At 36.0% G+C, this 27,740-nt stretch overlaps 1 protein-coding gene across 9 annotated transcripts in view; it reads left to right on the top strand.

The window, feature by feature from the left end:
- Positions 1–27,740, top strand: part of LOC123561596 (poly(rC)-binding protein 3-like) — a 192,630-nt gene that overhangs the window by 77,299 nt on the left and 87,591 nt on the right. For 8 of the 9 annotated variants that reach the window (XM_045354074.2, XM_045354063.2, XM_045354076.2 and 5 more), the window contains exons 2-3: positions 6,328–6,387; positions 17,942–18,023. The gene's annotated coding sequence lies outside the window, so the exon portion shown is untranslated. The remainder of the gene's footprint in view (positions 1–6,327; positions 6,388–17,941; positions 18,024–27,740) is intronic. The other variant, XM_045354065.2, reaches the window with a different exon arrangement.

Here is a 27,740-nt window from a genome sequence, read left to right as displayed (position 1 = left end):
TGTCCAAATTGAAAGATGGACAAGTTCATTAAAGAAATTAAGCAGGGTATGGATTAACAGAGAATTGTTTATGATATAATATGCTATAGGTTATAATGCAGTAATTCGGTCCAAAATGTGCTTCCGTGGTTTAGTCGAAAGAAGTCCCTAATAAATAGATCCTAATTTTTCCATTTTTCGCGCATTTGCGCATAAATCGGGGGCCAAATGGGCATTATTTCACTCGTGGAATAAATTTTACATAAAATAGGACACGTTTCATGCTAATACTCGCATGTTATCGAATTGTTTACTTGAAAACAAAAGTAGGGTGTTTATTCTGCGGACCGCTTTCTGAAATGCGGCAATATGAGGGTACCTGACTTCAGTTGACTAGCATTTCACTGCATACTATTCAACACCCCTTTTTCTTTTCGTTTTCTTGAAGCAAATGTATGGATATCTTGGGGAAAATAGGTCTACGACGGAGTGAAAATCTAGAAACTGTAACAAAATTGTTCTGAAGTAGCTGAATTTTATATGAAACAGAGAACAATTTCTTTTATTGGTATATAGCCTATACTTGAATGGATGCAGTCTTGATCAATCACTCCATATTTTATTTGCCTTAAGGATAAAATCATTACACTGAGATTGAAGGTAGACAATTCAAAGATAGTGTTACCATGTGATAGTGATTTATTACCTCCCTTTAAGGGCTAATATGAAAATACAATAAAAGCGGGTTGAAAAAGAGATAATGAAGATAAATCTTGTCTTGAAATTATTTCATGAATAATGAATGAAATGTTCAACTAATTTATTATCATCCTCCAAAATAGGGAGGATATCATTGAAAATATCTTGAAAGTGAATAGTTAGAGCTGGTAAATTTCTTCTTGCTATATGCAGGCATTTAGTTTCATATACGTATGAAAAATGAAATTTACTAAAACAATAATTTTATCTCGTATAATTATATACACTTTAAAGTTATCATATCACTAAAGCTACGAATTTTGAAAAGGATGAAATTGCACAATAACGTCAGTAATGGAATTGCATATTTTGTAATCTTGTGTTACGATGCTCGCTGGGTTTATGGTTATCACCCCTTCACATGACAGTATTCGCTTTTAATGTGTAAGGGACAGCCCATAACAAACATCAGAGGCAGGGCTAGGTTCAGAATAGGTTTTAAACATAGTGTTTTGTATTATTCAGTAGGTAGGATAGGAGTTTCATTTTCAGCTGCACTGTTCAAAGAATGCTAAGGTAGAGCTATTGCACTCACCCATTTATTGGTATCCGCATTCCGATTCAGTTCAGTTTTTGTATGTAAAGTGGTATTTGAGAACACACGTGCGGGAGTGGATAGATAGTTCACACATGTGTTAATTGCGAAGAACTGACGTGCATTGCACAGGTTCCATAACTCTATTTCGCATTTTTACAGAATTTTATATTCATCTTTATACTTTTCAGATAAGTTTTTGTATGTAAGCTGATGTCTCTGTATCTACTGTTGGGACTGGATTCAAACTTTACACTTTTATTTGCTGTGGTAATCTGACATGCACATGTACAGGTTCCATAACTCTCATTTTGCGTTTTTGCAAAATATGTCCATTTTTTGACTGATATATTCCATTATTTAACTATTTTTTTAGTGACAAAAGTTCTTGTTGTCAGATATAATGCACAATTAAAATTTTATCAATTTTCACCAGTCTAGAGTTTCATACATTTTTTGTATAATACACCATGATTAGAGATTTTTTCTGTCAGCAGTTTTTTTAACAGATTGATTTAAACCAATCGAAAATGAGAAGTAAATACAAACAAAACCATAAAACTTAAAAACATTTAGAACAAATCCATAAAACATAAAAATAATGCATTGAATTTTTCACAGGTGTTGCTTCTCAACTAAAGGCCTCTTTACATAATATATAGTTGACATTGTATTGAGCAGCGAAAATGGTGCATGAAAATGTTATTTTAATTTAACAGAATGGTCTCTTAATAAATTTTAGGTAATTTGTTTTCCAGTTGATATACACTATATATTACATGTTCTGTACATATAACATATAATCTTTGAATATGATTTTATTAACTCTGGTTTTCTTGACAACTAGAAAAGATAATTGTGTACTATAAAAAGTATGAAAATGACCTACCTGCATAATGGTCACTTTTTAGATCAGGAGCCAACTGTGTATGGACAATAAGTGAATATATATATTGGCAGAAGTTTGAGCGTTCATTTAATAAAATGTCGCTAATTAATTAATTAAGACAGGTTGTTGCCTTTAGGATGTCAACTGTATACCTTAACCAAATTTCAGCTGAAGACGCGTAGTTTTTGGTCATTTCTGAATTATCAGACACTTTCATATGTAAGCCTAAATGTGTAGTAGAGAGTGGAATCGTATTAATGTTACTGTATAATTCAGTAATATCCTGCAGCTCAACAGCTTTCATTTTCTTCTCTAATGTCTATAAGTAAAGAAATGAAAATAATAGTGACGAGAATCGTATTTAAGGCTCACCAGAAGATAGTTCAGACCATGCAGCTTACAGCGACTTAAAAAAAAGTAGAGAAAATGTTAAAGTACAGATATTAAATCTGAGTGCTAGAATAAATTTTTCATTTTGTGTTGCAGATGATTGCAGTTAAAAAATTTAATGTTGATGAAATTTTCACTTAATCGACATTTTCTGCTGGTGCACAGTTGACTCCTAATATAGCATCAGTTGCAAACTCATCGTTGAAATTAAAAGTTTTTATTTCGGCTTGCAATAACAGTATGCGATAGAACGATTAGCTCTCTGCTAACCTTTAAAGGAAAAAAAAACGCGCTTGTAAACAAAGAATGCTCTGACGTCTCGCAATTTTCATTAATAATTCATGCAATAAATTTGATTGCAAAAATGTCCTGTATCCTCATCGTTACTTTATGTTTCCTATATCGCTCTCCCGTTTTTACAGACTTTATCTAATAAAATATTTATTCTTCCACGGTTAGAAGCTGTTCTTTATAAGGAATGTTGTTTACTGACGACTTTTCAAGCTCTGGTTGACAAAGGCAATGTATCTGAGTTTCAGGTTTCAGGCCTATTTTTCATCAATTTGGGAATGCCACCGATACCGGTGGAATTGGGAAAATGCTCTCGGAAATAGTCTTAATTGGGACAATTTGCAAATTACCAAAATCTACATAAATGTGTTTTTGTGTGAAATATCAATGAACTGCATTTCAATAATTGTTCAACAGTATTATAATTTACCTAAATATACATACAAATTAGCAAAACTATCTTAAAACAGCAAAAAACCTAAAAGGTATAATCCTTTGGGAATTTTAAATTCAACTTTGGGAAAAAAAAACATACTTTTTGCATTGGGATTACCTCCTTTTACCGGAGGTAGATTTATAGGAGAAAAAAGCCCTGGGTTTATGTGATAATGATTGTCTGTGATTTTTCAAATCTTACAGACATTTATGATTGATAAATATTAGCTATCCATTTATATGATTAAAGAGGAAGGAAAAATGAAAAAAAATTATAGTCTGTTTTTGACTTTTGGCCCTTAACAAGCTTCCTAGTTTTTGACGTCATTGAGGTTTTAGAAGTTTCGCATGTCTTGTTAGAAGTGGAATAACTGAATTTATCAAACAGATAAATGTAATATAAGTTAAGTAGAACCTCTCATCGAATTATTTTATCTTTCACGGTAAGTAAATGCTACATAAAACAGGCGCTTACGTAAGACAGAACCCAATGAGATATGTCTACATTTTTCTGGGATATAAAACTGAATCAATTGATATATCATACCAGAGATTTTTTATTGCCTGATTGAACTTCTGACATCCCACCTTTATTGTATATGTGCAACAGAGCTATCCCTGTAGAATGATATAATCCTGATTTCTTTGTCATATTAGATACCTGGTGTTAATCAGCTGGAGTTTTTTTGCCCTCTGATTTTTTAGAGGTTTCGTAGGTAAGGTCATATGTAAAATTTCATTCCTTTATTCCATAAGTGTCTATGGTGTCAAAATTTGTAGTGTTAATATGCCATTGATAATAAACTATATACTTCTAAAATTAGTTTTCTCCATTTTTAATATTTTTAAATTACGCTCTGTAATCCTAAAGGCGCTGTCTTTGGGCTGGTAGTGTGTGTTAAGGCTACATGGATGTAACTTACCAATAGATAATGTAGCTATCCAAAGTAGAACATATTCAAAATGTTGCTGTAAAAAGTAAAATAGAAGTTTTAAATGTGTAGATTTACTCACTGGCATCAGATCAGAAAGAAAATGCCAGTGTATATGTTATACTGTACTCCTAGGTATAGTCTATTAGAATTATGGTCATGAACATGAAAATATACTAACGCACATTTCCATCATGCATTTCTCACCAAAAACGCTCAGTTCGGTAAAATCACACATTTTGCTGCAATTTGTACTTGCCCTATTGTGCCTACAATACTGTTTACTCCTATTATCATAATGATAGTATATGTTTTAAAATGAATTGTCACGGTGTTGCAAGTGGTAACCAACCAATTCTAATCCCAGCTATTATCTAATTAGCTATTTCAGGCAAAACCTTGAAATTTCATGCCCAAGAAATTAACTGATTTCACAGTATTTGTTACTTTACTTATCATTTTTATTAGTCCTTATCACAGCAGCACTTGCTAATTTGTGTGTATTGTTCTGCATCCCAGACTTAAAGTTTATTATTTCTACATTTATTGCTAGGTTATCTCAATTAATGGACCAGCCAGCAATGATAATTTTAGTTAAATGAATGTTTGATTTTGAGTTTCATTGTTAAATTTACATAAACAAGATTAAAAATCAGGAATGCTAATCTTGACTCAATTTTTCATAGGATTGATACTGATATGGATGCACAATATGGATAATAATAGTTGTTTACCATCAAAACATGCAAAACAAATTTCTTCTTCAACTGACCATTGTTTACATCTGCCTGTGAATCATTTAAAGTGAGCTATTTTTAGCTAACAGACAGCCTAGAGTAGCGTTGTTATTTGATAGGCTCCTCCTACAAAACTTACTGCCAGGGTAGTAAAAGTTGGGGCTTTCTTAAACCCCCAACTGCCATATAAAAGCCACAAGATGGTGCCGGGGCAGGTTTTTATATAAATTATGCATGTTTCACATCAGAGAGCCCTTTTTCAAAATTTTAAATAAACCACTGAATAAAAAGTTATGAAAAATTGCATAAATACACATTGAAATATTCTTTATCAATTGGTGTTTTTATTTTTTAAAACAAAAATTGTAGAAGTATAGTTTCAAAAAATTATTTAAACCTAACTGCCAAAAATTTGAATTTGCCGGGAGGAGCTAATGAGGTCATGAACCCTAGAGGAACAGAGAATGTAAACAATTCCCACGTGGTTAATTTTATCAACAAACCTGATCGTCAGAAGGCTTCGTATCAATGGAATTAACACCAGGCTAGAGTGCATTGCAAAACTTCTCCAGAAAGTAATTTTGAATTTTTAAACCAAATAGAATATCATAGTCATTTCTACAGTTATATTTTTATATGTCATATCATAAAAATGTTTTAAAGAAATAGGGAACTACTAATTACAGACATACAGTGATAAATATAATTTCAAATAGCTTATCATTTTTATTAGTCCTTATCACAGCAGCACTTGCTAATTTGTGTGTATTGTTCTGCATCCCAGACTTAAAGTTTATTATTTCTACATTTATTGCTAGGTTATCTCAATTAATGGACCAGCCAGCAATGATAATTTTAGTTAAATGAATGTTTGATTTTGAGTTTCATTGTTAAATTTACATAAACAAGATTAAAAATCAGGAATGCTAATCTTGACTCAATTTTTCATAGGATTGATACTGATATGGATGCACAATATGGATAATAATAGTTGTTTACCATCAAAACATGCAAAACAAATTTCTTCTTCAACTGACCATTGTTTACATCTGCCTGTGAATCATTTAAAGTGAGCTATTTTTAGCTAACAGACAGCCTAGAGTAGCGTTGTTATTTGATAGGCTCCTCCTACAAAACTTACTGCCAGGGTAGTAAAAGTTGGGGCTTTTTTAAGAAATAAGTGGACTATAATATACACCAATATTGATAGATAAATCTACTGCAACAAAATCAGTATTATGCTCAAGAGTTGTCTTTCTTTGATGGGAAATAAATGGTAGCAGCTTGTGTGATTTTGAGTAGACTCTAGAGACTCTAGGAGTCAGCTGGTACTTTCTACAGAACTGTGTAAAAAATGTGTTTTCTTTCCTATATTTTCAGGTACAGTAACAGCTGTTTTTAAAAGCCAAAGAGAATCAAATTGCCATAGAAAAACAGAAAGTAAGTGACTTTGATTTCTTAAGAATAAAAGAAAAACATTAATGATGTTTTTGTTATGTCATGTTAAAGAATGTTTTTCAACCATTTTTCTGAAAGAGGTTGTTGATCTGAAACAAATTTGTTTGTTTTGTTGGTTTAAACTCTGTATTTTTGGTAAAAGCTGTTCTCTGTTAAGTTACAAGAAATTCTTAGATTTCTAATGAGTGCTGAAGTTTTTCTCCTCGACTTCTCCATGTGAATCGAAGATGGATGGTGAATGAAGAGAGCTGCGATGTGTCACAAAGAACATTAGCATTACTATAGGATCAAACTGTCATTTTATTTTGATATGAATGTTAGATTGTGCAAAGACACAATCTGATGACACAGTTTGAATATGGCAATACAATGTATATATTTGAATGATAGTGACAAGATTATTCTTGCACACTGATTTTAATATTTTGCCGATTTTGACTATATTGTTAAGGATAACATGGCGTAATAGCCATATTTCATATCTTGTAACTAGATGGTAAAATTTAAATGAAATTTGGTCACTTTAAAGACATTCAAAATTAAAAATGTTTCACCGAGAGATTTTTCAAATTTTATCATTTTTGGGGGAGATAATCGGTATTGAAGTTAACATTGATGCCTATGGGAAATATATAATTTCTTTGATTATGAGAATCTGAATTTGAGTTTCCAGAAAATTTTGCGGTAGAAAGCTGTATTATATGATTCTGATACAAATATCAAAAGAAATTCAGAATTCCCCGTAGGTAAAAGGAGATTATTATTATTTTCTAGTTTTCAGGGGAGATAACTCATGAAAAAACAAAATTATCAAGGGAGATAATCTAAAGGAAATTTTTGAGAACTGTCACTATATAACTTGTCATTATGCATCTTATTTCTATCATTTGATTTTTTCAAAGCTTACATTATGTACACTTTTAGTGAAATTGAGGCCTATTGCGGGTAGTCATCCTTAAGAGATATGTCACAGTCAGGGGACATAACTAGAGTCTACACTGGAACTAGATGACTGTGTCCATGTGTCCATGCAAATAGAGAGAATTAGTTACAGTAATGCGTCTTGGCCTAGAAATGTATGAAACAAAACTAATTTTCCAAACAACGCAAATAAAAGAGCACTCAGTATCTTTTTTTGAATTCTTTATGAAGAGCACAGTGCTATCCTTGACAGAACTAATGCTCTGCAAATTGACGCACATGTAAGTGTCAGAAGAAATGTATGCTTCTTTACATCTCTGTGAATAAAAAAAAAGCAGTGTAAGTCTTCTGAAGTGATCTCCTTGACAAAACTAATGCTCTACAAATTGATGCATCAGTAAAAATCTGAAAAAACGTATGTGCTTCTTGATGAGCACAGAGTGCCATCAGTCATTCAGTGGCATAAAATATGTGCAACTTGCTAAAAAAAAGAGATGACATGGATTTTTGTGCATTAACAAAAGATAAGCAAATGAGAACTAGCATAAATATTAGATTGAGATTTCATACTTAAACGAACATGATTGGTACAAATGTGCATGCATATAAGACTTTTTACGCCATAGTGTTGAACCCAGTGTTTGAACTGTTTGTCAGTCTGTCTGTTTTTGCATCCATCCATCCATCTGTCTCACTTTCTTGTGTAGTACTCAGCTCTCCCTAAGTCTTAGTTTCCTTCCAGTTCAAGGAAACTTTGTATACATCATCAACATGAAATGGATATTGTTATTTGTATATCATTTGGAATTCCATGTTCAATAATTATTTTTTTTTGAGTTATGCCCCATTTTTAGACTTAGCCATATAAGAACCATATTTCTTGCATAAAAACTACTTTTTTCTCTGGATCCGCCCATGTATTAATGGGAGAAAAATCATGTGCAAACATTAAGGCAATTCACGTGCTGTTAATACATGATTTTTATTTTTGAAATGCTTTGCCAGGGACATATATGTATTTCTGTCAGTCATCCTAACCAAATAAAATTTCAACCAAACTTTACAGGAATGTTCTGTGGGTGATCCCCTTTCAGATTCGGCAGAAGTTACACATACACATTCATAAAACACTTGACCACATGCATTGAATGCAGCAAACCTTTTGACCCAAAAGATGATCCATAGCCTTGCCCTATAGAAAAAAGTCAGTGGAATACCAGTGGTTTCCAGTGGTCCACTGGAAACGTGATTTGATGATTATTCCACTGGAATGCCAGTGGTATTATCACTGGCATTCCGCTGAAAGTGGAGTTCCCGCTGTGTCCAATGGAATTCCAGTGGAGTCCACTGGAATACCAGTGGACTTCACTGGAACCAAATCTTTATCAATACCACTGGATTTTAACTGACCAGTGGCATTCTTATGAAATTTCGGTATATTATGTAAAATAATAATAAAAATTACATCTAGATTATGCAGTTTTTATTACATGTAGTTTGTAATAAAGGTGTAGACTACACAAATAAAACTGCTGTATTATTCTATATCAGGCTTGCACAAGCAAAGAAATATGGCAAAATATATGAACAATTGGCTTCCTGAACATATGCAATGAATTGGTCAGTATTACATTTACCATATTGTAACTGGTGATCACTCAGTTATATTAAAGATACTTTCAGGTTAATTCTTTTAAAAAAAAAACTTTTCCTCAAAGCTATAAGAGTTTAAAGTAATTATACATACAAAAAAGATGAAGAACTAAAGCAAAAAGAGGGAGAATTTTGGGTGGCAGAGTTTCTCCATGTTGGTTAATAAAATTAGGCTTTTAAGACAATTTACGTTATTTCATATGTCTGCAGTTCTGATATATCAAGGGTTTCTCCAATAATCTGATCATAAAGGAAATTGCAAGAAAATTGTCCACAGCACGTTACAATTATAAGTCATAACATGTGTAAAAGGTTATGCCAATTGCCAGAAAACTCAAAGAGAAGGTATGATTGGTGGATACATATTATTGTAATAAAAAACCTAATGCCACTGTCTCTCATGTTTTTAGCTTACCCTAGTACAAAGTGCTTTGGGTTAGGTATTATGATCCCTCACTGTCTGTTGTATTGTCCCATCCAAACTTTAAACAGCATTTCCTCTGCAACTATTTGGTGGAAGTTGATGAAACTTTGCCCAGATGTTTCATGGATTGTTTTTAGTTATCTTCGAACTTGATAGTACGCTTGGGCTTAAGAAAATGACCCCTTATGTTTTGGGGTTTAGTAGGTCAAGGTCATACGTCATAATGATTATGGGTGTGAAAATGGAACGGTCCGTCATCAGGGGCCATATATGTTTTACAAACAGCTCTTGTTATATTCAGAAAGGGACATTTTGCACCCCCACCTCCCCTCCCCCAAAAATTTGGCTTTATCAATATGTCCTTCTGTCGATCCAAGTTTGTGTCATTCATATCTCAATAAGCATTTCATCTTATACCCCAGTTACACATACGGCGCGGATAGCTACTTCTAGCCACGGATAGAAACGTAGTAATTCGTACCGTACCTGAGCCGTACGGATTAGTACAGATTAATATGGATTACTACTTTAAGATACGGCTCAGGTACAGATCGATACGGATTACTGCATTTCTATCCGTGGCTAGACGTAGCTATCTGCACTGTATGTGTGACTGGGGTTATGACTAGCCATCAAACCTCACAGGACTGTTGTTCAGCATGTGAAGTTGTGCACCTGGTGTATCTGGTGTTTTAATTGGATTTCACACAGTCAGTTATGACCAGGCCCTTCCCCAGAAATTTTCTAAGGCGCTGGGGTAAAGTCTGTATGGCGGGATAAGGGGGGGGGGGGTGCGGGAGGGGTATCCCCTCCCGTGTTCGTTTTTTTTTTAAAAATCAAACCCAAATGGTGCTTTTTTAAGTATACCATATGCAAAAAATCACAACAACATGTATTTCATTACTTCTACATTTTCACATAATGATATAACCATCAATATATCATATAGTGTTATTTCTAGAACTCAAAAAGGACAGGGTGGTGCCAAAAAGGGACAGAGTGCTGTCCAAAAGGGGCAGGGTGCTCTTTTTGACCTGAAAGTTATCATAGCAGTAGTTTTATTTCTAGATGTCTATAGTTAATATGTATTCCATTTATCTTTATTGCACACTTAAAGGAAATGTCACAGAATAAATTTAAGCGGTAAATCTTCCCAAAACCAGTAACAAAGTTTACAAAGGCTTTTTACTTACTTTATAGTTTAGGTTAAACCATTCAAGCCTTTCTCTTAAAAAATGTCACCAAGAATGTCAACTTATTCATATGAATATGAAATAGTGGAGGGCCTTAATATATTAGCTTAATCTTGAAACCAAGATCATGTTGTAAACAACATAGTTAAAGGCCTGTTTCAGGTCACATTGTAAACTAATAATTATCAAAAGTCATGTTGTATTGATCAGGTCTTTCATCAATATTTCATTAACAGAAAAGTGCTATTACAGTCAGGTTAAAGTTTACTAAAACACATATCCAAAATATACTATCTGGATACTGGTACACTTCCGGAATGTTGTCTGAAAGAAGTTTTTACTCAGTTACATGACCTACTAGGGTAAACCAGAGATAGTTCCTCAAATATTGATGTTTCTCATCGTAAAAAATACACCGACTGTCAGCTTTTTTTGAAGGAAAAATGGAAAAATTGCATACGACATCGGGAGTAATAACGACTCGTGAACGTACACTCTAAACGTACTTTTACTTTCGATATTCATTAAAATTTGTGCATTTTCTAGTTTAAATTACAGTAGAATCAAACTGCATTGATATATACTTGTTATTATACTAAACAACGGTCTAATTTAAATTTTGCGCGAAGAAATCTAGGGCACTTTTCACGTGCTTGGTAATCAGCTGGCCGCTTACGCACCTTCCATACTATTTATCAATTAATTTTAACACTTCATTGATTCTCATTACCTGTGTGCACTCGCCGTGACGTAATTTGCTGATCAAAGAAATCGTTGAGGCATGTCAACAGGGAAATTACATATACACTACACATGAGGTATCTCACGGGGATGAAATCGCTTACTGATTTAAGACGCCGCGCTAATAATTGAGGCACCGCGCGGGATATTTAAGCGCTGCATGAAGCTGTATTTCGTGTTTTAAGCGCCGCGGTAGCGCGGCGCCTTATGCGGCTGGGGAAGGGCCTGGTTATGACCCTTATGTGTACAGTGACAGGAGTTTTCAAATAAATTGAGCAAGGTCTGTGAACTTACTGTTCTTTCTCTTGAGGAAATCTATAGAGTTGAACAGGCACATGTGGAGGATTATAGAAAAATTTAAAAAAATCAGTAATACCATGTCAGTTGCACTAAATTGATAAGTCACTTACGACTGTCTCATCCATAAGCAAAAGTAATGAAATCTGCAGATTATCAGAAAGAGTGACAGCCATTGTCAAAAACTGGAAGTCTTCAAGTTCCAGCCTGATTGTTTTTGTTTTTTTTCAGTTTTTGTTCTTCAGTGCATGCAGATGACAATTTGGTCTGTTGTCATGTATACTGGTCTAGCCCTTAAATAAGTTGACACGTTTTCCATCTTTTATAAAGGAAAGCTATAGGTGATTTTGATCTAAACCTTCCATCCCATCAAACGTAAATCGTCTAAACAATATTTTATATGCATGTCATTAGTGGATCCTCACTGTTTTAAATATGGTAAAGTACAGAAAATGCCATTTTCTGAAGGAACTGTATTTAGCAATATCTTTTTCCATCAGATAGACAATGCTAAAATATATGAGAAAACTTCTAATTGCTAAAACTTAAAATATTACTTAACTCCGTCACTTGATATATTGCAGAGAAAGGAGATGAGTTACAGTAAACATGCCCCTAAAATTTGGGGTCAGAGAACCTGAAAGGGTGAAGGACTTGGTATGTCAAAGCTATTAACAGCTACAGTACAGTAACTGAACTTCAGAATATTTTTGACTCGGTCTTAATAACTGGCTTGCTTTGACTGTATCACACTGAAAAACAAAAATTTGAAGTACTTATAAACTAGATTAAAATGTGGAATCGCACACATTCAAGCCAAAATAAAGCCGCATCTTGTCCCAAATTGTATCATACCAAACTGTCCAAAAGTACAGTAACACTTCGTACTTGCTAATAGTAGTGTGAGTGTGTATTGTTATTATTGATAAAAGAATATTTTGTTATATCTTATATGTTATGAAAAATAAACTACGAGACATTCAGAACATGAGAGCAGTAAATGTAGGGCAGAAACTTTGACTCACCTATATTATAGGAGACGTGAACACATTGCAAAAATAGCGTTTTGTCTACATAATGATATGGGTAATTACTTATGCTTCTGCAGAAATGACAAAAAAATATGTAAGAGCGATGAAATGCAGCTCGTCACCTTAGTGCAAAAAGTGAATAAATCCTTTAAGTCAATGTAGTTATCCATTTCTTGCGTTGAGGTGACGAGCTGTAATCTGGTTATATAAAAAAGTTATAAAGGTATATTGATAGTTAATATTGAATAGTTAAATCTTTCAATTCTAAGATATTTTCTGACATGTTCACATTCTTCTATTGTAATTAAGTACTTTGAACTTCAATATTTTTTATTTTATAAATTAATGTTTCTGAGTACTGAATGCAACTGCTTTATAGAAACTACAGTGGGAAGACAGAAATCTGTTTGATGTAAAAATGTTTGTTTCTCTGAGGAGATTTTAGCATTTTGTCTACTTCTTCTTCTTCTTCCTTTCTAGTACAGACACCTTAAAGCGTATACTCGTACTTGCGCAGCGCGGTGTAAGAAAATCTAAAATCAGGTGAGGTGGTTGGTAAAAATATCTATGTACAGTGCAGTTAAAAACGGCCAGTATGAGTCTATCTAAGTGTCACCTTCTGGACTTCTCCCTTGAAGCTGTCAATGGTGGGGCTGTTGACAGCAGTCTGTGGGAGGCTGTTCCATAGGCAGATGGTGTCTGGGAAGAAGGATCTCTGATAAGTCAGGGTTCTGGCAAAAGGTACAAGGTAGTTGAGTCCATGGCCTCTCACTGAACTGATCGGGATGAGGTGTGTTCTAGGGACTTCAACTAGTTGGTACACAATCCGGTACATCATGGTGACTTTTTCCTGTGCTCTGCGTTCCTGTAAAGTGGGCCACTGGAGCTGTTGCAGCATAGATGATACACTACTTGTTCTTCTGTAGTCTGAGAAGATCATCCTGGCTGATCCACGCTGCACCATCTCCAGCTTCCGGATGTTGATGTCAGTAAAAGGATCCCATATAATTGCCGAATATTCCAGTAGTTGCCTCACCAGGGTAAGATAACACAGCTCCTTGGTCTTCCTGGGGGATTGATGGCTGTTACGTTGTAAAAATGATCTAGCGTTGTTTGCTTTCTTAGTGATGGTGTTGATGTGGTGGTTCCAGTTGAGTGATTTTTTTGAAGTTCAGGCCTAAATACTTTGCTGTGTTTACTTCTTCTAGAATATGTCCATGAATGTTGTAGGGGAGCTTGATGGGTTTACGTTTCTTGGTTTTATGTAGAACCTGACATTTCTGGGGGTGGAATTCCATAATCCAGTCCTTTTCCCATCGCTGAAGTCCCTCCAGGTCTTTCTGTAATGCTATGGCATCTTCTTCTGATCTGATGTGTCGATAGAGCGCACAGTCATCTGCAAACATTCTGGCAGTAGATTCAGAGGATATGTACTTGGGTAGGTCATTGATAAATAGCAGGAATAACAGCAGTCCCAGGACACTACCCTGGGGGACACCAGATTGGACCGGGGCTTGAGATGATTCATGGCCATCGAGGTATACTTTCTGGTTTCTGTCTCCTAGGAAGCTGCCTATCCATCTGTGAAGATTGACTCCTACCCCATAGTATCTGATCTTAGAGATAAGGCGTTGGTGTGGGACTTTATCAAAAGCCTTTGAAAAGTCCAGCAGTATGACGTCTGTTTGACCTGATATGTCAATGTTGCTGGCAAGATCCTGGACTGTCTGGATTAGCTGAGTTTCACAGGACCTCCTTTTCCTGAAACCATGTTGGGCGTCTGTGAGAATATTGTTGTTATCTAGGTGAGTCATAACGGAGCTGGTGACAATGTGCTCTAGGACCTTGCATGTTATAGAGGTAAGTGATACAGGCCTGTAGTTTACTGCCTTGCTTCGATCACCCTTTTTGAAGATTTCGCCGACTTCCAATCATCTGGTATGACACCCTGGTCCAGCGAAGTCTGGAAGAAGAGCTTGTATATGGGGGCAAGTTCTACTGCTAGTTCCTTAAGTAGTCTAGCTGGGATCTTATCTGGCCCTGTGGCTTTGTGAAGGTCTAAGTCTGCCAGAATCTTGCGAATGCCGTTTTCTGTAACGGTTATGTCTTCCACATGTTGGTGAGGGCTAGGTCCCATATCGGGGATACTTGAAGCATCTTCATCCTTGTTGAAGACAGACGAGAATTGCTCGTTAAGGATGTTGGCCTTGGTTGTACTGTCACAATAGGTGATGCCATTCTCGTCTTTCAGGGGCGCTACGCCTTGGTTTTCTGTTTTCTTACTTTTGATGAAGCTGTAGAATTTTTTCGGATTTGATTGTGACTCTGGACTTATTATATTTGTTATATAGTCATTGTAAGCCTTTTTACATGCTTTGCTGGTTTCAACTTTCAGTTTTTCGTATCTCTTTTTATTTCTGGTGGATTTATGTTGTTTTGCTTTCTTGTAGGCTCTCTTTTTCCTATGGCTCATTCTTTTGATGTCCCTATTTATCCACGGCTGGTTGAACCTAGAACTGGTCATTTGAGATGGTACACAGGAGTCGAGGATAGCAAGAAGATGTTCTTTGATATCAGTCCACATAGTATTTACGTCACTGTGAGAAGTGTGATTTTCAAGAAACACTTGCTGGAAGATGGAGCACTTGGATTTCATAGTGTCAATGTCAGCTTTCTTCCATAGGTGAATGAGGCGTTTCACTGGCTGGGTCCTTTTAGCTGAGGCACTAGACTCAATGAAGACTATGTCATGGTCTCCCAAGCCTGGTAATGTGGTGCACCGTGTAATAAGCGTGGGACGGTTGGTAAGAAAAAGATCAAGAATGTTGTTGTTTCTTGTAGGCTGAGTAACCATCTGATGGAGATTATAGGACTCAGTAAGTTCTAAAAACATGGTGTTTATACGGTTAGCATTCTGGTTTCCTTCAACAATATTAGAATCCCAGTTAATGTCAGGTAAATTCAAGTCTCCGCCGATCCATATCACGGCATTCTTGAAGCGATTTCTGATGTCTTCAGTTGTGTTACACAAACTTTCAGAATATTTAATGTCACTACTTGGGGGTCTATAGACAGAACCAATGATTAGAATCTTATTTTTGTCCAGTGTTACTTTAGCAAAAACATGTTCAGTGTCACATCCTGTTTCAAGTTCCTCAAAGATCAAATCATTCTTCAGTGCAAGCATAACTCCCCCATAACCGTCTTCCCTATCTCTTCTTATAACGTTGTATGTAGGTGGAAATATTTCTGGGCTATAAATGTTAGAGTTTAACCATGTTTCAGTGCCCATTATGATGCTTGGATCAGCAGAATCTAATAGGTTGGCAATTTCTTCTTTCTTATTTTTACAACTCTGAAAGTTTATATTGAGGATCTTAAGGCTGCGATAAGATGGTGTTGGTCTCTTCTTCTTTACTTGAATAGGTGAAGAACAGGAAGCAGGAGGGCCTGGGCTCGACATAGAAGTGGTAGAGTTGGTAGTTGAGTTGAGTACACTGAATGGGTTATTTGAAGAGTCAACAATGAGTGATTCAAATAGACTGGTGGAAAAATTTGGCATCCCACAATTGTCACAGTGCCAAGACAAGTTACTGTAATTACACAGCTGTTCATATGTGTGAGAGTTCATATGCATGCATTGTGTGTGATACCACTGTTGGCAGTCGTCGCATGCAACTCTTTTCTGTTTCCATGTTACTGCCTTGCAGCATACCTGGCAGGGGTACTTTGGTGGGCGAGGACCTGGGTTCAGCTCAACGTCTGATGATGTGGCAATTAGTAGCATGGAGATATACAGTAGTGTATGCATCTTACCATAGCGAGTTCCATTATTATGAGATAAAGTGCTAAGGCGTCTGGTTGCTGTCATAGATTAAACATCCTGTAAACGGGAGTCTATCTTCCTGGTGAAGCTAAATGATGATAGGATGGGTCCGTACTGAGGTTGTGGTGGAGTATCCTTCCTAATACATGTGCCAAATATCACTAACAGAGTGAGTAAGCTGGTTAGACACTGTGCCCAATTCATATTTGCCGCTTTGTTTACATTATCAACGATATCCGTGACAACTGGAAGTAGATCAAGTGGAAGGAAAAATGTCAAAATATGGCTCTAGGTCGTTGCAATCAACATGTGGTGAATTGGAATGATGGAGTGGAACGTTCTTACCACACTAGTACACAAAAAGATCCAATAAATTACTCAAAAATATTTTAAATTTGCAAAATCTTTTTTCAAGTTTCCGGAGACGATCTTACACCGCGCATGCGCAAAACCATCCAATAGGAAAGACAATATTTGAGCCGTGCCATGAGAAAACCAACATAGTGGGTATGCGACCAGCATGGATCCAGACCAGCCTGCGCATCCGCGCAGTCTGGTCAGGCTCTATGCTGTTCGCTTTTAAAGCCTATTGGAATTGGAGAAACTTTTAGCGAACAGCATGGATCCTGACCAGACTGCGCGGATGCGCAGGCTGGTCTGGATCCATGCTGGTCGCATACCCATTATGTTGGTTTTCCCATGGCACGGCTCATTTAAAGGTGTTCGATCCTCACAGTGGTTATATATTAAAATGTAAGTTTGCTTTATAAGTATCCTACAAGGAAAACAAGAGACAATAGCACTTGAAAATTGGAATCAGAACTGGTTCCTGTGTTTAAAGTTGCACAAATAAGTGAGGAACATAAATAGTGTTAATTTAAACTACCTTGTATCTGTCTATTTAATATATTTTGTTGGTTCAGAATTTTTAAAAACAGATTTGGACTTTTGGACCAGCAGGTAAGACAGTTCTTGTCATACTGTGTATCAGTCTGTAGACCATTTGCTTTATTATCAGTAAAGGAAAGGTTTTAAAGATTTTTTGCATTTTGGATATGTTGCATAGCTCAGAAGTTAGAATCATGGCTATATCTTTAAAAGATTTTCAAAGTACTCCATAGTATTTTCATCATCATAGAACAAGATACTTGCATGACCCAAATCTCTAGGTCCAAGGTTGACAGCAACACCTAGAAAATTAAGAATCTTGTATGCTGAGTTCATTTTCCATGTAAAGATATTAGAAGTATGATAGGACAAATATGACATATTTTCAAAAGATTTGTATGGTATTTATATGTTTGTCCAAAGAAAAATGAGTACCCATGTAAGTCCATTCTGAAGAAAAAAGCCTGGGTCTCTGTTATGGCAGTTGTACAGATATCTTAAGGATCTGAGAGAAATTTGTTTGTTCGATTTTAATTTTGAAATATTTTATTTTATTTTTCAGCAGCTGATCAAACAATAAGAGATATCTAGATAACCAAGATGTATTTACTGGTGACGTAGTCAACACAAGGGGTGTAACTGAGGTACGCACTTTTTACCTTTAACTTAGTAAATGTTTATTATGTGGTGGGAGACATATTGATTTAATCCTGTCTGTTTGTGTGTCTGTTTGTGTGTCCATCCTTCAGTCAGTCAGTCAGTCTGTCACAAATCTTGTCTGCGCTGTAAGTCGAACATTTCTCATCTGATCTTCACCAAACTTAAACAAAATGTGTTTGATAATAAGTCCTCGGCCAAGTTCGATAACTAGCCAAATCGACCCAGGCACTTCAGAATTATGGCCCTTGAATTTCCGAAAATACTGATGCCAGTGATACAGGTCTTGGTGCATGGTTGACTCAGATACATAATGGAGAAGGAATGCCAATCTAGATGATTAGGCAGTTGTGGGAGACATGCACTTTTCTCAAAAGCAGCTCTAGTTACTCTTGTTTTATGTTTGTTGTAAGAGAATAAATTTACTTGTTTTTGTCTTGTCCATATAATGACAATTTTAGTTTGTGCGTTTCATTATTATTTCTTTATTTTAAAAAAATTGGCAGTTTTTCTGTGTGAGTGCTATTCAAATCTGTCTGATAGTTGTAGATTTTGTGTAACTGATTATTATAGTCTGCACTTAGATTTTGATTCTTGTCAGAGCCAGGAATCAAACCAGTACTGCTTAGTAATTACAAATCTGACAAAGTTACTAGTTAATGTATGACAAGTAGCAAGTGCTCTAGGTCAGAGGAAATTGTCTTTCTTTACACAGATGATTTATTTGTCTATATGGAAATTAAAATTTTGTCACCAGACATGCCATTCACATAAAAAAATGTTTCGTATTTGTTAATCGTATTCCGTATTTGTTAGTTTCTTTTTACAAATAAAATGAATCTAGATAGAATTTTTTTAAAGATGCATACTTACGCCCCCCTTTGAAGAAGGAGAGGTATATTGTTTTGCAGATGTCGGTCAGTCAGTCGGTCGGTCGGTCGGTCCATCGGTCGGTCGGTATGTAGACCAATCCGTTTCCAGATGATAACTCAGAATGCTAGGGCCTAGTATCATGAAAATTGATTGGAAGGTTGGTCATAGCCAGCAGATGACCACTATTGATCTTGAGATCTGCAGGTCAAAGGTCAAGGTCACAGTGACCCAGAACAGTAAAAATGGTGTCCGGATGATAACTAAAGAACGCTTGTGCCTAGGATCATGAAAGTTGATAGGGAGGTTGATCATGACCAGCAGAAGACCCCTATAGATTTTGAGATCAGTAGGTCTAAGGTCCAGGTCACAGTGACCAGGAACAGTCAAACGGTTTCTAGATGATAACTCAAGAACGCTTGGGCGTAGGATCATGAAAGTTCATAGGAATAATAGTCGTGACAAACAGGTGACCCCTATTGATTTTGAGGTCAGTAGGTCAAAGGTCAAGGTCATGATTTAGAAAAGTCAGGGAAAAATAAAATTATGGGCCGATGTTTACAATGTTCAGTGGCTATGGCAGTCTTCAAGCAGTATTTATAAGTATTTCCAAACACACTTTGGTGTAATTGTGTAAAAACATAATTTAAATGTGTTTGAATCAATTTCGTTTTTAGCCCACCATCATCAGATGGTGGGCTATTAAAATCACTCTGCGTCCGTGGTCCGTCCGTCCGTCATTCCGTCCGTCCGTCCGTCCGTCCGTCCGTTAACAATTTCTCGTTATCGCATCTCCTCAGAAACTACTGGGGGGATTTTGACCAAACTTTGTCAGAATGATGTATTGGTACCCTAGTTGTGTCCCCCTGAAAATCAGACTGGTTCAACAATTTATGAGTGAGTTATGGCCCTTTGTTTATTTCTATAATTTAAATAGATTTATATAGGGAAAAACTTTGAAAACCTTCTTGTCCAAAACCACAGAGCCTAGGGCTTTGATATTTGGTATGAAGCATTATCTAGTGGTCCTCTACAAAGATGATTCATATTATTTCTCTGGGGTCAAATATGGCCCCGCCCCAGGGGTCACATGGTTTATATAGACTTATATAGGGAAAAACTTTGAAAAACCTCTTGTCCAAAACCACAGGGCCTAGGGCTTTGATATTTTGTATGTGACATCATCTAGTGGTCTTCAACTAAGATCGTTCAAATTATACCCCTAGGGTCAAATATGGCCCACCCTGGGGGTCATATGGTTTACATAGACTTATATAGGGAAAAACTTTGAAAATCTTCTTGTCTAAACCACAAAGCCTTGGGCTTTGATACTTGTAATGTAGCATCATCTAGTGGTTCTCTACCAAGTTTGTTCAAATTATCCCCCTAGGGTCAAATATGGCCCCGCCCCGTGGGTCACATGGTTCATATAGACTTATATAGGGAAAAGCTTTTAAAATCTTCTTGTCAATAACTACAACATTCAAATTTGGACCACATGTATATTTTTGAGTGGCAAGATGAACCTTGACATGAGTTGACCTTGATTTTGACCTAGTGACCTACTTTCACATTTCTGTAGCTACAGCCTTCAAATTTGGACCACATGCATAGTTTTGTGCACTTGAAAAAACTTTGACCTTGATTTTGACCTAGTGACCTACTTTCACATTTTTGAAGGTACAGGTATCAAATTTGGACCATATGCATAGTTCTGTGTTTCAAAATGAAATTTGACATTGATTTTGACCTAGTGACCTCTTTCACATTTTTGAAGGTACAGTCTTCAAATTTGGACACATGCATAGTTTTGTTCCGAAATTAAATTTGACTTGATTTTGACCAAATGACTACTTTCTCATTTCTCAAGCTACAGCTTCAAATTGGACACATGCATGGTTTATGTACCGAAACAAATTTTGACCTTTACATTGACTAGTGACCTACTTTCACATTTTTGAAGGTACAAGCTTCAAATTTGGACCCATGCATGTTCTGTATTCTGAAATAAAACTTGACTTGATTTTGACCTAGTGACCTACTTTCACATTTCTCAAGCTACACCCTTTAAATTTGGACACATGCATAGTTTTGTGTACGAAATGAACTTTGACCTTAAGATTGACCTAGTGACCTTCTTTCACATTTCTGTAGCTACAGGCTCAATTTAGACCACTTGCATAGGATTGTGTACCGAAACAAACTTTGACCTTGACATTGACCTAGTGACCTACTTTCACATTTTTGAAGGTACAGGCTTCAATTTGGACCCATGCATAGATTTGTGTTCTGAAGTGAATTTGACCCTTGATTTTGACCTAGTTACCTACTTACACATTTCTCAAGCTAAGCCTTCAATTCGGACCACTTGCATAGTTTTGTGTACCGAATTAAACTTTTACTTAAGATTGATCTAGTGACCTACTTTCACATTTCTCGAGCTACAGCTTTCGAATTTGGACCACATGCACAGTGTTGTGTACGGAAATGAAATTTGACCTTGAGCTAGTCAGTAAGTCTTGAAATTTGGTTCACTCAAAAATGGCACTTGGTGGGCGCCAAGATCACTCTGTGATCTCTTGTTATGTTAACCTTGGAATTTGATATTTGTTAATGAAAGTTTGTTATATCTGAAATAAAATAAATATAAAAGGGTCGATTGGACAGCTGTAGGGGCATAGGAGGCCAAAAAAATGTAGTGGTATTGGTCAGTGAAAAGTATGGTTTAGTCAGGGAAAAGTCGGGGAAAGGTCAGGGAATTTTGTTTTCTCAGCTAACTGGCAACCCTGAATAATAAGGAGAGCTATTACATTACACTTGTCCCCAAGTGTACAATGCCATGTTAACCATTGCAGATACAATTTTAAAACACTCATCTTTCACGAAATAACTAAGGTTACGGTATCAAATTCCATAACTGTTACATCAATTTAAAACAAAAATATCACCCTTCTTGGAATTAGAAAATCTGTGTTGAAGTTTTGCATACATATTGCTTTCTTCAAATTTGGTGCAGATATTGAATGGCAACTTATTGAGGTTGATAAAACATGGCGAAAGGTGTATTACCTATAACTCTGAATTATATTTTGGCAAAGTTATACCCCTTTTGGAAGTGGAAAATGCAGTTTTGCAAAGAAATTACTGTATTGAAAACTTATGCAGATACTTGGTTGAAACAACACAGGTGTTGGGTGCAATAGAACAAGATCACAGCATCAAGGCCTTACATGAATTTGGATAGTAGACCTATTCCTAGATAGAAAATATATTTCCCCGACAAGCCTTTGAATAGGTGTGCATGCTGTCATGAGAAAGCTCATGTTTTTCTTCAGATTGGGAAATACAATTCGTTTGGCCATCTTGCTATATACCTAGGTTAATTGTTGCGTGTGCAGCACCTCGCTTTTCTTGAAATGTCGCCAGACTACATATACCAACAAATGCCAACCAGCATCTCCATACCTTCAAGCAATTATGAGAACCTACATTCATTGCAGATTGGACACATCTGAGTTCTGTTTGTCACTGATTACTTTAATGTGTCCAATCACTCATTACGGATTTAGTTCGGGTCACATAAGCTTGGCATATGTGATGTTGCTAGTTTATTACATTGTTAGCTACAGACACTTGACTTTTTTTGTCTTCATTGCTAGAGCGATTATTGCATAACAACGATATAGATGACTAGCAAATATGTCCCAGAAACATGTTTCACATATGTTTGCTATTTAGTATACCTTCAGATCGTGTTTTCTGATTCCATTATGGAGTTGATTTTCTTTACATTGTCGCCAAGGAGGTTGGGTTTTTTTTATTGCAAGAATAGGGGCAAAATTATATCCAGATTTTTAGTCATTGTAATGTTTTTTTCTTTCTTTGATATTATTTTTATGTGTTGATGTTTAGTGCAACACACTGAGAAGTTCGCTGAACTCTAGCTTATAGCTCAGCTTTAGTTTAGCAAAATTAAAAAGGTCACATACAAAAGGAATCTATGTCAAGAAACTCAAAAAAATTGGAGGAGTCGAGCAGAAACTAGACAAAAGGGATGGGATCGAGGAGGAACTGAGTAAAGTGGGGAGTGGAGGGAGTGTAGCAGGAACATAGCTAAGGGAAGAACCAGTCAGAGAAGAATCAAGCTGGAACTGAGCAAAAAGGAGGAGTCAAGTGGAAACTGAGCAAAGGGAAGGTGTCAAGCAGAAACTGAGGAAATAGAGTGTGGAGTCCTGCAGAAACTGAGCAGAGGGGAAGATCGAAAGCAGAATTTGAGCACAATGTATCAGGTAAGTATAGATACTGAGCGAAGGGGAAGCAGACAATGAGCAAAGGGGGTTAAGAGTTCTACAGATACTGAGCACAAACTGAGCAAAAGGGAAAAGTGAAGCAGAGACAGAGCAGAGGTAAAGAGTCAAACAGAAAGTGAGCAAAGGGGAAGTCAAGAAGAAACTTGAGCATAGAGGGACCTTAGAGTCAAGTAGTAAGTGGCTTAAGAGAGTCAAACAGGCTTTGCACATGGAACATTTGAACAGTAAACAAGTTAGGACTTAGAGTCAAAGAGCAAGACTTAGCAGAAACTGAAAAAGGGGCGGAGTCAAGCAGAAACTAGGCAAAAGCGATAGGGTCAAGCAGAAACTGAGTAAAGTGGGGGTAGAGGGGGTGTAGCAGGAACATAGCTAAGGGGAAGAGCCTGTCAGAAATAAAGTAAAGGAGAAGAATCAAGCATGAACTGATCAAAAGGGAAGAATCAAGCATGAACTGAGCAAAATGGAAGAATCAGGCATAAAATGAGCAGAAGGGAAGAGTCAAGCATGAACTGAGCAAAAGGGAAGAATCAAGCATGAACTGAGCAAAATGGAAGAATCAAATGGAAGAATCAGGCATGAACTGAGCAAATGGGAAGAGTCAAGCATGAACTGAGCAAAATGGAAGAATCAAGCATGAACTGAGCAAAAGGGAAGAATCAGGCATAAAATGAGCAGAAGGGAAGAGTCAAGCATGAACTGAGCAAAAGGGAAGAATCAGGCATGAACTGAGCAGAAGGGAAGAGTCAAGCATGAACTGATCAAAAGAGAAGAATCAAGCATGAAGTGAGCAAAAGGGAAGAATCAAGCATAAACTCATTCTCATCCATCAGATGTTCGTCAAAATCCTTAGACAAACCTCTGATTTATTTCTGTCATTTATTTGGTGAGCATGCGCACTCGTAATTACTACCGGGAGAAGTTTCAGCCAATCAATGTTCGCCGCTATTTGGCACGCCGAATTGAAATTTCAAACAATATGTAAGCACGGTAGTTGCTAACGATGGATAAAAGCGATATTCCATGATTGCGATTAATAAAGATTTATTTCTGTTATTCGATGTTAAGAAATTTATCTGAAGAAATGATAATATTCCTCGTAAGTCGGCATCGATATGAAAGGACACGGTCACGCTTTTCACGGACGATTTTGATTGGTTCCCTACATTTTGTCGCTAAACGACGCTGATTGGCTGAAACGTTTTACCTGTAATGTAACCAAACCACAAATATCGGCGAAATGTGCCAGAGGTTCATCCGGGGAACCACAGTAGACCTCTGGTATGCGAGAATGGCATAAACTGAGCAGAAGGGAAGAGTCAAGCATGAACTGAGCAGAAGGAAAGAGTCAGGCATGAACTGAGCAAAAGGGAAGAATCAGGCATGAACTGAGCAAAAGGGAAGTGTCGAGCATGAACTGAGCAAAAGGGAAGAATCAAGCATGAACTGAGGAGAAACAGTCAAGTAGAAACTGGACAAGAGGAAAAGCCAAGGCAGAACTGAGCAAATAGGAGGAATCAAGCTGAAATTGGGCAGATTGTAGGTGTTAAGATGGAACTGAGCAAATTAGAGAAGTGTAGCTGAATAAGTTCAGTACATTGCTTCGGCGTCAGTGTAGCTGAAAGGCCAGAGCATATTTTCTACACACACACTCACAAAAGGACAAATGGGAGTAATGAAAGACATCGTCATTTTGATAATCTATGGCATTATTATTATTAATCAGTTTTACTATGTCTCTTTAGCTCATAACATAACCTGTGTTGGACATAAAATGTATGTCATGCAGTCTAAAAATACTATACAACTACTTATTTTTCTTGATGTACAGAGAAAAACGGTTTATTAGTTCTAGATGGGCAATACATCTGTAAGTAGTTATTGTGTCATAATTTTTATGAGTTCATAGTTTACCTTTATGCTCTAAGCATAAAAAAACCATGTCACTTCTGTCTTGTGTTGCTTTGCCAATTATATATCAGTATTATAACAGTGGTATGTTCTATCTCTGTTTATTCATTTTGAAAAAATAAGGTTGAGAGTTATGGCCCTTAACTTATAAAAAAAGAAGAATATATTTAGTGATAGTTGTTGCATTTGATTTATGAACATGTATATGAGCCGCGTCATGGGAAAACCAACATAGTGGCTTTGCGACCAGCTTGGATCGTAGCGAAACTGTTAGCGAACAGCATGGATCCTGACCAGACTGCGCAGATGCGCAGGCTGGTCTGGATCCATGCTGGTCGCAAAGCCATTATGTTGGTTTTCTCATAGCGCAGCTCATATGATTATTACATCTTGTTCAAGTTTGATATGGGCAAAATGGGACAATATAATTATGTACCCTCCTCATTATCAAAAACTTGCCATGATAGTTTATATAGCAATTAAATCTACAGTTACATGTCCTTGATTGATAAAATGGTATATTTCACCTTTTTAACACACCAGCAAATATTCAGTGTATTTATATTTATATTTGCCCAAAATGGTCCACTTAATTGAATATTCCTTAAAAGTGTGCTTTTTAATTTCTGTTTGAAGTGTTTTTAGCCACAAAGTTGCAGCATTTATAGTAAAGCAAATGGAAATGTAGTGTAGAATGGAACATAGACAGTTTTGCCTTTTTATTAGCAAAATAAGAACAGCATTTAACATGCAGTAATTTCCTCTGATTTCTTGTCAATAACAAAAAATAAATGTATAGGAGAATAAAATTCCTTCTGGTTAAAAGACCTTTGCTGTCACTCTTTGAATTACAGCACATATACTGATAAATTAATACCATATTAAATATTGGGATAGAAAACTATTTCATATACTTAGATGCCCATTCTTTTCTATGTGCAAATTACAGAATAAATTGAAGATTCATCACCATGTTAAATAACTGGACTGGGACTATTCGCAGGATTCTGTAATTGATGTATGTCCAATCTCCCCCAGTTAATAGTAAGAAAATTGAGTTACAATAGCAATAATGGCATGTATGGGAGAACAGACATGCGTTAATTATTATCACATTTGCCAATTACTGTACATTCCGTTAGACATGATGGAGAAGTTATGTCCACAGTATAAAATCTGCTGACCATAATGGATGAAGGACTGTAGGTAATTAATATAATTAGTGAGACTTTGTTATGTACTGATAAGCCAACTGGCTGAGCAATAAGTACCTAATTTCAAGCTGTGTTAGCAAGTATTCTGACATGTAGACAAAAGATGGTGTCAGCTTTCAATCATAAAGTATTGTAAGATAACTCTGTTCAAATAATTTCTAATCTAACAGATAATTAACAGATAACTAATTGGTCGCAGTGATTAAATCTCATTTAGATAATAGTTATTTGATGGACTTAATGTGAATTATTTCCCTTTATTGAGGGGCTTTACTAGTGGTTTATTGATATAGACTTCATATCAAATGAAATCCTTTATTGGTGTACTGAAGCATACAGTTCATACTATTTTGTACATATTCCCATTTTCCACTTGGAAAAATGTGTATCTCTTCAAAAACTTCCGTATTATATTCAGTGAACATAAAGTCCTATTAAAAATAGATGTTTGATATATTTGAAATGATACATATATACGTTGCATTTCCTCTACATTTCAGACTATATTAAAAGAATTGTAATGTATTAAAGTAAAAAAGATATGAACATATAATACAAATATATAAGTTACATTTTGCAATGGTAACTGGCAAACCATATGTAAGTTACATTTAGCTGTGCAAGCAGAGAGAAACAGTTATGTAAGTTAAATTTAGTAATAACTGTTTTTATTGGTACACATTAATGAAAGAGATAGTAGAATTTACATAAAACCCACCCCCAACTCCCCCCAACAAATGTCAAGAAATTTCAGTAGATATGCAAGTTGATTTTGAATAACCACAGGTATAGGCATTTTTACTATTATAATTTTTATGTGGAAAAAAACAACTAAAAATCTGACATCCATTTTAAAAAAAGGAGCACTCTATTTTAAAATTTACGTTGCATTAAAAAGAAATATTAATTCTCAGAGTATGACCAATGGTAAAACTTTTTATGACAGTCAAGGGCTGTCTTTAAATGATTTTGAAGATGAAAGCAACTGATTATTTGTGTTCTTATATATAAATGGGAAAATGTCGGTACTGAATCAGTACCTTCGGTACTTAAAAAAGGGTTTATATATCTGTAACATTAGATTTTTATGTTCCATTTGTGACAAGTAAAAGCAAGATGTTGTTACGTTTTGTAATTGACTTTCAGCAAGGGGTTTGCCTAGGGAGGGCTTAAAGAGCACAAGCCTTAACTCTTAGCCTGCTGGCGGCAAGTGATTCTGCCTTTGCGACCAGTGCAGACCAAGATCAGCCTGCACATCCGTGCAGTCTGATCATGGTCTGCACTGTTTGCCATTCAGTCAGTGTCTTTTTGGTATGCACCCCTTTTAACAGTTAATGGTACTGTCCAAATTGAAAGATGGACAAGTTCATTATAGAAATTTAGCAGGGTAAGGGTTAAAGTA

Source organism: Mercenaria mercenaria, chromosome 10 (assembly GCF_021730395.1).
Source record: "Mercenaria mercenaria strain notata chromosome 10, MADL_Memer_1, whole genome shotgun sequence".
NCBI classification, from domain to species: domain Eukaryota; kingdom Metazoa; phylum Mollusca; class Bivalvia; order Venerida; family Veneridae; genus Mercenaria; species Mercenaria mercenaria.
This window is presented reverse-complemented; position numbering and strand designations above follow the sequence as displayed.